Source organism: Sus scrofa, chromosome 18 (genome assembly GCF_000003025.6).
Source record: "Sus scrofa isolate TJ Tabasco breed Duroc chromosome 18, Sscrofa11.1, whole genome shotgun sequence".
NCBI lineage: Eukaryota > Metazoa > Chordata > Mammalia > Artiodactyla > Suidae > Sus > Sus scrofa.
In genome coordinates, this window is record NC_010460.4 from 14,861,768 (window position 1) to 14,874,466 (window position 12,699).

Sequence of the window (12,699 nt, forward strand, 5' to 3'; positions counted from 1 at the left end):
CAGAGACATACTGCCTGAAACATTATTAAACTCGGCGTGGGGCTGCGCTTTCTGGGGTCGCTCTTCTTCCAGGGTTCACCAGAAGCCTCCTCTGCAGTGAGGTGAGACGCAGGGCAGAAGGTCCCATCCCACGAATGCGCTGAGGGCACACACCGCACACTGTCCACGTCCCCTCACCTCCGCACCTGCTCCCTCCCCGCCCCAGTCACAGGAAGGGCCCTTTCCTTGCTGCTCTCTCACCATGATCTGAGATCCACTCACTTTTTTTTCCCTCCCCAGGCTTATGGAAGGAGAGAAATCCACATCAGCAGATAGCCTGGACGAGTCCCATGAATCAGGCACACCTCTCCGGCAATTTCGTAAGCTCAGGTTTTCCTCATCTTGGATGCCCACCCCAGCCCCGTGTGTAACGTTTGCCACAGAGTAGGTCTCTGACGGCTACTTGGGAGGTGGCCCCGAACAGTGGATTAGAATTCGAGGCTTTTGGCCACGCCCACAGCATGTGGAAGTTCCTGGGCCAGGGATCTAACCTGCACCAGAGCAGTGACCCAAGCCATAGCAGTGACAATGCTGATCCTTAGCCGCTAGGCCACCAGGGAACTCCCTAGAATGTGCTTTTAAACCAGACAGCACTGGGCTGGTTCCCTCATGCTCCTTCAACCCTGTGACTTGGGGTCGGTTCCTTCACCACCCCGGGCCTCGCTTTCCTCCTGTGTTAGACAGAAGCAAGCATCTCCTTGGGGTTCTGGAGATGGGCGAGGCAGAAGTAAAGCCCCTGATAACATAACTGGCATTCAAATGACCTCAGTTACCTTCCCCATAATGGTGCTTGGCTTTGGTCGAACTCCCAGTCTCGCATGCTTACAAATTTTCTGTAATCATCTCTACTTAGGGAAAGTTAGTGTTTGGAGAGGAAAAAAAATTCAAACAATACAGTTAGTCTAATCCATTAGCAAGACAGGGCGGAAGTTCACAACCTCGCTTTGATCTGCAATTTGGAGGAAGGAGTTCCCAATACTTGAGGGATCATTTTTCCCCCTTGATGTGATGTTGGAATTTAACTCCCATTAACCATTATAGGCTTAATGAGTCGCATCCAGGGGAAACATACCTTCTAGTGCTTAACGAACACAAAATAAAACATTTCCTTTTATCTTTGACATCTCCCAGAATCATTTGAATAATGATATTCATATTCATGGCACATAAGACCCTTCCATCAGCTGAGAATTGTCGCTAAGACTCCTATGGAATGCCAATAAGGACATCGAGATCTTTTGATGATGCTGTGGCTTGGAAGGTGCTGCAGCAGATGAACCACGGGGTTCCAGGTCAGCAGAAGGTAAAGAACATTTGGCAGCAGCTTTTGCTTTTGCACTTGAACCACTGGGATCTGGGGGCCTTGAAATGATTATCTCCAGATAGAGCACAAATCACCTTTCATCTTCCAGGGATGCTCGACCACCCGATAGGATGAAAGCAGGGCAGTGGCAGTAGTGAAGGCCATTCCCCAAGCGTGAGCTTCGGCAGTTTGCCCAGCTGGGACCAGAAGGGACAGAATGGAGAGTTTGAGAAGGACCAGGGGAGTTCCCGTTGTGGCTCAGTGGTAACAAGCCTGACTAGTATCCGTGAGGTTGTGAGTTCAATCCCTGGCTTCTCTCTGTGGGTTAAGGATCCAGCATTGCTGTGAGCTGTAGTATAGGTTGCAGACATAGCTCGGATCCTGAGTTGCTGTGGCTGTGGTGTAGACTGGTAGCTGCAGCTCCAGTTCCACCCCTAGCCTAGGACCCTCCATATGCTGCAGGTGTGGCCCTAAAAAAAGAAGGACCAGGGGCTGGGGAGCCAGGATTCAGGCTCCGCTCTCGTCCCGAAGTGCACCTAAGAAGGTCTCTGCAGGGAGTTCCTGTTGTGGCTCAGCAGAAACGATTCTGACTAGCATCCATGAGGACACGGGTTCGATCCCTGGCCTCTCTCAGTGGGTTAAGGATTGGCATTGCTGTGAGCTGTGGTGTAGGTGGCAGATGCAGCTCGGATCTGGCTTTGCTGTGGCGTAGGCGTAGGCGGGCAGCTGTAGGTCCAGTTTTACCCCTGGCCTGGGAACCTCCATATGCTGCGGATAAAGCCCTGGAAAGACGAAACAAAACAAAACAAAAAAACCAAAAAAAAAAAAAAAGAAAGAAGAAAGAAAGTAAGTCTCTGCAGTGAAGCCACCTCTCTCTCCCTCACTTTCGCTGTGAGTTCCTTGAGGCACCAGACTCTGCCTTATGTCTCTTGATGGCCCAACCTCTCAGCCCAGGGTTTGGTGCACAGCAGGCTAACAGTTTGGAAGCGTTCGCTACGGGCCAGGCCCTGTGTTATTTATCTTACATCATATCATTTATTTCTCATCGCAAGTCTGGGAGGGAGGGAGGGAGTGCTATTCTCCCCTTCTTATAGGTCAAGAAGCCGGGGCTGGTTTAGAGAATTCTAAAAACTTGCCCAGGTCTACTACTGCGAGAGGTGTACCCAGGTCTGTCTGATGCCATAGCCTGTAGCCCCTGTGGCACATTCTAGGCTCGTGAATTGTTTGCTGAACAGCACTGGAGTCAGGAGTGGATTCAGCACATGCAAAGGCTTCATAGCTTTTAAACACAAGTCGGGTACAGACGGTGACCCCGATATGGGATGGATCTAGAGGAGGTATGTATCATTCGGTAGCAGAGGGCACAAACTTTTTCTGTAAAAGGGCCAGATAGTAAATATTCTAGGCTTTGTCACCACTTCTCAACTCTGCCATTGCAACGTGGCTAAGGTCCCAGAAAACCTTATTTACAAAAGGTGCTGGAAGGATCTACATTGCATCCCCCTCTGGAGTTTTGCCAACGCTTGCTCTAGTGTCTTGTCAACAACACCGATGGTCACCTTATGTGGGGGAACAGGTGTGCCCCAAAGAAGACAGAGCAGAACTTGATGCTACCTGTCAGGGTCCCAGAGGGAAACAGAAGGCACCCTGAAAGAGTCAAGGAAACAGAGTTTTAGGACAGGACATTCCACGGAGATGTCCCCAGGGATAAGGGTGCCAGTAAAGGACAGCGAAACATCCAGGGACTCGTAACTGTGCAGAGCAGTTGCCACCCCTGGGCCTGGAGGGACAAAGGGAGGACCGTGTTTTTGGGAGCTGGCTTGAGTGCCACTCACAGGAAAGGAGGCCTCTGTCAGGGATTGTGACCCTGGGTAGAAAGATGCAGCCACCGCCAGAACCATGGCGTGCGGGGTGATGGGAGGTGGGTGTAAAGGCACCGGCCTCTCTCTCTTCCTCCCTCCGATCTCCTGGCTGGTGCCAGGCTCAACGGGACACCAGGGAGCCACAGAGCCTGGGGGAGGCATCCCGTAGCAGAATTCCCAGGGCTCAGAACAGGACCGGGAGGGATGGGGGATGGATCTGGACGCACAATGGAGAACAAACAGCACCGTTTTCTATGATAAAAGTAAGATATTGTGATTCCACTGAGATGCTGCCTAGTTTTTATGCATCAGTCAATATTATCCCAAACCCCTTTTTTCCCCAAGAAACCAGAGAAGGGCCATTTTCTGGATAAATAAATAGAAATCCTAAAGAGAGAAGCTCTTTTCAGAGAAGAACTTCAGAGTTCCCTCTCCAGATTTATTGGAAAAAGCTCCTTGTTCAGGGTTACCTGTCTGGTCCTGCCTTATCCGCTGAGTACAAATTAAAACTGTGTCAAACCGGTAAAAACTGACCTACAATGCCAAGTCAATGCACACTGAGAGTAGATTCCCAACCATTAAAAAAAAAAAAAAAAAGAAGAAGAAGATGAAGGAGTTCCCGTCGTGGCGCAGTGGTTAACGAATCTGACTAGGAACCATGAGGTTGCGGGTTTGTTCCCTGCCCTTGCTCAGGGGGTTAAGGATCTGGCGTTGCCGTGAGCTGTGGTGTAGGTTGCAGATGCGGCTCGGATCCCGCGTTGCTGTGGCTCTGGCGTAGGCCGGAGACTACAGCTCCGATTCGAGATTCGACCCCTAGCCTGGGAACCTCCATATGCCGCGGGAGCGGCCCAAGAAATAGCAAAAAGACAAAAAAAAAAAAAAAAAAAAAAAAAAGGTGCTGGAGTTCCCATCGTGGTGCAGCAGAATCGAATCCAACTAGGAAACACGAGGTTGTGGGTTCGATCCCTGGCCTTGCTCAGTGGGTTAATGATCTAGTGTTGCTGTGAGCTGTGGTGTAGTTCGCAGACACAGCTCAGATCTGGCGTTGCTGTGGCTGTGGTGTAGGTGGCAGCTGTAGCTCCGATTCAACCCCTAACCTGGGAACCTCAAAGTGCAGTAAGGTTGTGATCTCTGGGTGATTTTGTTTGTTTTCATAGACACTTTTCTGAATTTTCCTTTTATTGTATAGTAAGTAGGGAACAAATCCCCCCAAAAATAAAGATTAAAAAAAAAAGCAAAAGGAGGCGTTCCCACTGTGTTGCAGTGGGTTAAGGATACAACTGCAGCAGCTCAGGTCGCAATGGAGGCATGGGTTCAATCCCCAGCCTGGTGCAGTGGCTTAAAGGATCTGGCATTACACAGCTGTTGGCATGGGTTGCAGCTGCAGCTTGTATTCTATCCCTGGCCTGGAAAATTCCATATGCTGTGGCTTTGGCCATAAAAAAGAAAAAAGAGTGCTGATCTAATAATACGCTTTACTGTTCAGAGGGATGTCAAGGTTTATAGCTCCAGGCTCTGCCAAGGATGTGTTACTTCTGCCCACCTACAGTCATTCACTCACTCATTTAGCAAGAATTTAATGAGCACTATTAGGTACCAATTATTTTGCTAAGCACTAAATTTCCAGTGCTGAAAAAGATTAGCACAGCCCTGCTTCTATAGAGCCAACTTCTTGCCCCGGAGGTCCTTCCACTTTGGACACACGACTGCCCAAGAGAGTACGTGCTATGAGAGGGGTAGGCAGAAGAGCTGTAAGAATCCAGACGGGGGCACCCAACCCAGTCAGGATTCACAGCAGGGTTCCTGGAGGACATGATGCCTGAACTTATATTGAGGGAGGTGTGAGATTCATCATCGCAGGAGAATAAGGAGGGACACGGAAGTCTAGGCAGAGGGACCAGCACAAGCAAAGGCACAGAAATGGTACCGGAAGTAGGGGTAGATGGCTCTAGGACTTCGCTGTCTTCTCGAACTTTCCGTTGTATTCTGATGTTCTGACCATGGAAATGTTCTCTCAACCTATCCAATGGCAGCCACAAGCCACGTGTTTCTATCGAGTACTTGGAATGGGGCTCATGTGACTAAACTGAATTTTCCGTTTTATTTATTTTTAAATTCTTTAAACATACATAGCCACATGGAGCTAGCAGCTACCACACTAGTCAATGCAGTTCTAGAAGCAAAGGTTTGGTGGGGGCGCACAGCAGGAGGGCCACAGATCAGATGCCACGCTTTGGACCTCACTCTGTGGGCGATAGAGAGCCCCTGAGGCATGCTAGTCTGGAAATGGCCAGTGCTCAGATTTGTGCAGCATCGTGGAGGATACACAGAGCACGAGGTGCCATAGGAGTTTTTAGAGGAAGTGCTAACTGGCTGAAGTCAAGGGGAACTGCCTAGACCAGGAGGTCACACCTGAGCAGAATTAAAGAAATGAGCAGACATTCTCCGGGTGGTTCTAATAGGAAGGCGCTGGAGACGGAAATAAAAGGTGGATCGCAGCGAGGCTGGAGAAAGGTGGCCTGCGCATGCTCAGGGAGGCGCAGGCGCTTCTCATGACCAAGGCCGGGTAGCAGCGCATGGAGAATGTGAGGTGAGGCTGGGAAGATAGGGTGCCTGGAAAGAAGGTTTTTGGTCTTCTTTTTTTTTTTTTAATCTTTTTAGGGCTGTAGCCGCGGCATATGGAGGTTCCCAGGCTAGGGGTCAAATCAGAGCTATAGCTGCCGGCCTTCGCCACAGCCACAGCAATGCCAGACCGGAGCCACGTCTGCTAACTACACCATAGCTCCCCGCAACGCTGGATCCTTAACCCACTGAATGAGGCCAGGGATGAAACCTGCAACCCCATGGTTCCTAGTCGGATTTGCTAACCACTGAGCCATGATGGGAACTCCCGATGAAGGTTTTTAAACAGAGAAGTGAATTTTAGGTATGTAACCTCAGGTGAACTATCAACCTCTCTGAGCTTCTATTTCACTGTCCAGGAATCACAGAGCTGCGGATTCTGAGGTCCACCAGGTGGATCTGTGTGTGTGACGACTGCCCCACAGCAAAGCAGCTTCACATAATCGCTCGTTTCCTGGACTCCCCCAGCTGCCTCGTCAACTCGTGGCATCTCAGGATGACCTGCCACCTGCTTTCTCAGCGATCATCTGATGCTGAGCACGCTAGAATTTCATCTTTTCAAATCCACCCCCACTCCTCTGTACCACCCTCCTCATTGTTTGATGAAATTGTGGGTGTCGGGGGTCTAGGAAGGGAGCGAAATGCTGAGTCTACAGCAATGACAAAAAGAGCATCTGTATTGTTACAGGGTTTGTTATTAAAGAAGTGCCAAAACCTTCATTTTTTGACAAAACCCGAAATTACCACATTGGTGCCTCAGGGAAAACAGAGTTGATATTAATTCTGGGTTCTGATTTTGCAGGAAAGAACTGCCCCCCCAACCCTTCCCCTCTAGACCAAGCTAGGCGAATGAGGGTAGGTTTGATCAAAGATGGAATCATCCAGGTCCACAGTCAGAGTATTCTCCACCAGGAGATCAGGGGCAGTCATGACTGCATCAAGTCATGATCAAGTTGCATCAAGGCCCAGGGCATGATATAACTTCCAGCCATCAGAGCAGCTCAAGGAAAACAGGATGCAAAAGCCACACTTGGAAAAAGACCTGTTGACACATCATGGAAAACTGCGGAAAACATTCTGCATAGGAACAAGCTCTCCTTGTATCAAGAGGTGGGCAGGAACACAAAACCTTCTCGGTCATGGCAATCCTCCAACCACGCTGCTCATGACTGCTCACAGAGTTATTTGTTCTTTATAAACCATCTATCATGGCTGGGAAAAAGTAGGAGGAGCTGAAGCATCTTGGAGGAAATGGGTCTGGCCCAGCAGCCGTCCTGTGTTCTGACCCTGGAGAGCTGTGCTCTGGACATTGGGCCGAAGCTTGAAAAGTCTGTTTCAGGTATCTCTCTGTCCTGTTAGAACTTGTTGAAATCAGTACAGAATGGAAGAAAAACAACTTTTTGCCAAATGTTTTGGACGTATAGACTGTAGTTCTGCCAGAAAAACAAGCCCGGGAGAATGAACTCTCAGGACAAAATCCATAGCAGGAAAGGGTGTGTCCAGATCCCAGCTCAGCCACAAACTGCCCAGGGGCAGGTTATGCAGCCTTCTCTAAACCTCAGTTTCCTTGTCTGTGTTGCAAAATGAGAGGAAAGATCTCTCATGGGGATGTGGCAGATACATGAGATGCGATAACGTAGACCATCTGGCAAAATGCCTGGCATAGAACTGCTGTTCAATACGTATCACTTATCTTCAGACCAATTATCTTAATTATTTCATTCCTTCCTGCGACAGGTATTGAGGGCTCCTGTGTACCAGGTACGGTTCTTGTTGCTGGAGGTGTTCACAGAGCTTCCTGGCATCTACTATCTTGCAGAAGACACAGAAGATAAAACTTCTATCAAAAGGTAATTACAATCATGTTAGGGAATGGTAAAATACAGAAAAAAAAAAAAAGGCAGGAAAGGGCCATATAGAAAGTCAAGGGGTGTTCTTTTAACATGGTGGTCAAGAAAGGCCTCTCCGAGAAAGTAACATTTAAGCACAAAATAGAATGAAATGAGGGAGAAAGCCATGGCTATACCTGGAGGAGGGTGGTTCTAGGCAGAAGGAAGTGCAAAGCCCCTGAGGCAGGAATGTGCTCAGCCTCCTGCAGGAACGGCAGGGCGCCCAGGGTGGCTGGAGAGCAGTTGCCCAGGGAAGCGTGGTGGGTGAGTAGAAGAGAGGTCCCGGGGGCTGGGTTATAGCTGGAGTGTACTGAGACGCATTGGTGGTCTCCTGTGTGTCTGCCTTGTCTCTCTGTTGAAACGGAAAACCCCATGGCTCAGTGGAGCAGCGCAGTTGTGACTTTGGTCTCGCGTGTCAGACAGATCTGGCTGTTAGCCAGGCTCACAACGCAACACCACCTTGGAAATGTCTCTGAATCTCTCTCAGCCTCGCTTGCCTCCTCTAGAAAAAGGAGATCATCGCAGTGCCCATGCCTATCTCATTGAATGTTTATGAGGATTGAATGAAATAATTTGGCAAAGGCATCCAGCATTAAGTCCTCCGTATGTGTCAGCTGTTATAATTGAGGGCAGCAGACCTCTGCAGTTTTCACTGATCAATCAGCAGATCCGTATTAAGCCCTTAGCACAGGCAAGACTTGTGGTGGACCATCCCGTACTTCCTAGCATTGTGATGCCACATAACCCGTCTCCTAGTGATTTTTGTAGACTTACCTTTCAGCAATCACTTTCTAACCCAGCACTCGGCAGCCTGACAACTCTATTCAGAACCTAAGAACTCTAAGGAACACAAAATATGTCTTTGAATTCCCAAAACACCTGTCAGAAGGATTAGGCCCTAAAACGATAAACTTGAATCATGGAGAGCTCTCCATTTCTAACTTGCCTTTAAACCCAATCTCATGCTCAGAGAGTGGGGTTTCTCAGGTTACAGAGTTGGAAGGGTCAGTGGCCAAAGGCCAACATGTTAATGGATAGAAAGCAATAGTGGGGTTCCCGTTGTGGTTCAGCGGGTTAAGAACCTAACATAATGTCCATGAGGATGTGGGTTCGATCCCTGACCTCAATTAGTGGGTCAAGGATCCAGCGTTGCCACAGGCTGCAGTGTAGGTTGCAGATGAGGCTGGGATCTGGCGTTGCTGTGGCTCTGGCATAGGCCGGCAGCTGCAGCTCTGATTCAGCCCCTTGCCCATTAACCTCCATATGCCACAGGTGCAGCTCTACAAAGAAAAAAAGAAAAAAGAAAGCCATGGTGCAAGAGAAGATAAAACTACGAAAAGCAGGGAGGTGAACTCAAAAAAGGAAGACAGGAATCTATTCATCCTTCATTCACCTATTAAATAATTCATTCACTCAACAAATATTTAAGTGACTTTTGTAGGCTAAGCCCTATTGTTGACAGCTGAGTACACAAATGTCAAGCACTCATCCTTGCCCTCACAGAGCTTGCAGGTGTGGTGGGAGGACCAGCAAGGAAATAATTTCAACTGTGCGTGAGGCGATGGACAAGGGTGAGCACAGGACACTAGAGGGCGCTAGAGGAGCGTGGATCAGTGTTTACCTGACCTCATTTCCCGAGAAAATGGGCCATTTAGTATCAGGGCGCCAGGGCCATGGTTCATCCAGTGACTCAGTAAGAATCGCCACACTGCAGTAATGGACACTCAAAAATCACGATATTCGTTATTCGTTGCCCAAGATAAGGATAGTCAGTGTTCTGTGTATTATGTTTGATAAAGCAGGGAAGAGCATGAAGATTTCCGTTCAAATTATTTCAGTGCAATTTTCCGTTCTAAAATCGATAGGCTATCTGGAAATTTTTGCTAGTTGGAATCTTGCCCTTTGTGGCACTAACATTTATTTCCTAGTGATATTAATCTATGATGAATTGTTAGGCTATAGTTTTCAGGCATATAGCATATTTTGCCTTGTATATAAAGTATCTTTAAAAAAAAATATATATATATATACCAGGTTATAGGGAAAAGGTTTAGGAAGACATATCCTTAGCTATGGGAGTCTCATGAAAGCCTGGCACTATTTTTTTTTCCATTTTTTAAACTGTGGTAAAAGGATAAATAATGTGTAATTCAATATTTTAAAACATCAAAGTCAATGCAGAAAAATCCACAGTGAATGAAATAACAGTTTTAAACACAGAAAGGCAGGAGTTCTCTGGTGGAACACAGGTTAAGAATCTGGTATTGTCATTTGCTGTAGCTCTGGTTACTGCTGTGGTGCAGGTTCAATCCCTGGCCCAGGAACGTCCACGTGCCATGGGCACAGCCAAAGAAAAATAAATAAATACAGTAAAACAAGTGATATGAATATGCAAATTCAGGGCTGGATCCTGGAGGTGGGGTTTTGTTTTTTTTGAGGTATAATTGACCTACAATATATATTAGTTGCAGGTGTACAACAGTGTGATTCATTTGTATACATGAGAAACCATCACCACAGTGAGTCTGTCGCCATATGAAGTTAATGCAATATTATTGATTATATTCCCCCTGCTGTGCTGTACAGCCCCAAGACTTATTTATTTATAACTGGAAACTTGTACTTTTTGATCCTTTACCCATTTCACCTCACACCTCCCACCTCCAACTTTGTTCCCCTCTGAAATCCACCTATCTGGTCTCTGTATCTGTGAGACTGGGTTTTGTTTTGTAAGTTTGTTTGTTTTTGTGTTTTAAATCCCATCTCTAAAGGAAATCATACACTATTTGTCTTTCTCTCTTTGACTTAATTCACTTAGCATAATACCCTGGATGTCTGTGTTGTCGAAAATGGCAAGATTGCATTATTTTTTTTTATAGCTGAGTAGTGTTCCATTGTGTGTGTGTGTGTGTGTGTGTGTGAGTGAGAATGTGTGTGTATAGAGCATCTTTATCCATTTATCCATGGGCATTTAGGTTATTTCTATACCTTGACTGTTGTAAATAATGTTGCATTGAAAAAACTGGTACTATTAATGCTACAATCTAAAATATGAATCAGTCAGTTAACTGGACCATGTTTCCTAGCTGAGTCCTGACCAATTATCCATTTCTTCAAAAATACGGCCACTGATATTCAATGCAGTGCTGTTTGTTAAAGCAAAATACTGGAAACAACCTACAGATGCAGCAGCAGGGACTGTGTAAGTAAAAGACAGCACATCCACACATGGAATATTACGCAGTCATTAAAGAGAATAACACAATGCTTGGAGTTCCCATCATGGCGCAGTGGTTAATGAATCTGACTAGGAACCATGAGGTTGTGGGTTCGATCCCTGGCCTTGCTCAGTGGGTTAAGGATCCAGTGTTGCCATGAGCTGTGGTGTGGGTTGCAGATGCAGCTCGGATCCCAAGTTGCTGTGGCTCTGGCAACAGCTCCGATTAGACCCCTAGCCTGGGAACCTCCAAATGCTGCGGAAGCGGACCTAGAAAAGGCAAAAAGACAAAAAAATAAAAATAAAAATAAAGAGAATAACACAATGCTAATATGGAACACTCTCCAAGATACATTGTTAAGTAAAAAAATTAGTATCTGAGTTAAAAAACCCTATGTGTTTCCGAGTAAATGAAATGATGCACAAAACATTGGTGACAATAGTGGCTTCAGAGTAGGGCTGCTGAGCGAGGGAGGTGCAGGAGAGGGAAGGAAATTATTTTACATTGGAATCCTTTGTGCCTTTTGAATTTTGTACCATTTGAGTGTATTACAAAATCAAAAATAAATCTACAAAAAAATTTTTAATGAAGAAAAAGTAAGAAGTGTCATCAGCCCAAAAGGGGCCTTGAGATGGTGGAGCAAACTGAGCAGGTTCAAATGAGGGCTGGTCAAGGGCTGCCACCTCCTCCTTGTCCCGCCTCTGTCACTTAGGGCATGATTGGGACTCACAAGCCATTGGCCTGCAGAAAGAATCAGGCTCAAAGCTTTATGCTTTAAAAATGTGAATTTGAAGGACTTGAATGCACTATTTCTCCAAAGAAGACAGACGCATGGCTAGTGGGCACATGGAAAGATGCTTCATGTCACTAATCATTAGAGAAATGCAAATCAAAACCACCATGAGATACCACCCCACACCCATTAGGATGGCTACAATTAAAAAAAAAAAAAAAACAAAAGAAAATAAGTGCTGGTGAGGAGGCAGAAAAAAGGGAATTAAGGGAAATTTTTTGGCCACACCCATGGCCTATGGAAGTTCCAGGGGCCTTGAATTGAATCTGAGCTGCAGCTTTGACCTATGCCTCAGCTGCAGCAACACTAGATCCTTAACCTGCTGGGCCACAGTGGGAACTCCCCAAAAAAGGGAGCTGCTGTGGAAGATAGTATGATGGTCCCACAAACAAATTAAACATCGAATTACTATCTGATCCAGCAATTCTCCTTCTAGGTATGTGCTCCCCCAAATTGAAAGCAGGGTCTCAGAGATATTTGTACACTCACGTTCATATCAGCATGACTGACAACCGCTGAAAGGTGGAAGCCATCAGATGATCCTCAGCAGATGAATGGATACACAAATGTGGTGTCTACAGACAATGGAATACTCGTCACCCTTGAAAGGGAAGGACCTTGACACGGGCTACAGCATGGATGAACCTTGAAGACGTTATGGTAAGTGAAACAAGCCAGTCACAAAAAGACAATTGCTACATGATTCTACTTCCAGCAAGTGTCTCCTTCCAACAAGGGGACTCAAATTCCTAGAAGCAGAAGCTAGAATGGTGGTTGCCAGTGGCTGGAGGAGGAAGGAAGGGTGAATGATTGTTACATGGGTACAGAGTTGAAAAAAGCTCTGGGGGAGGATGGAGGCAATGGTGACACAACAATGTATATGTATTTAGTACTGCTGAGAGGCACACCGTACATGGTGTGTTACATCCCCGTTACCACAACGAACAATACAGTTTCAGTGATTTGAATTTGA

At 46.7% G+C, this 12,699-nt stretch overlaps 1 long non-coding RNA gene across 1 annotated transcript; it reads left to right on the forward strand.

Annotated features, from left to right (window-relative positions):
• LOC106506773 lies at window positions 231–12,452 on the forward strand. Its single transcript, XR_001302318.2, has 4 exons — window positions 231–359; window positions 1,171–1,342; window positions 7,564–7,676; window positions 12,163–12,452. It is a non-coding gene; the product is annotated as an uncharacterized LOC106506773 (long non-coding RNA).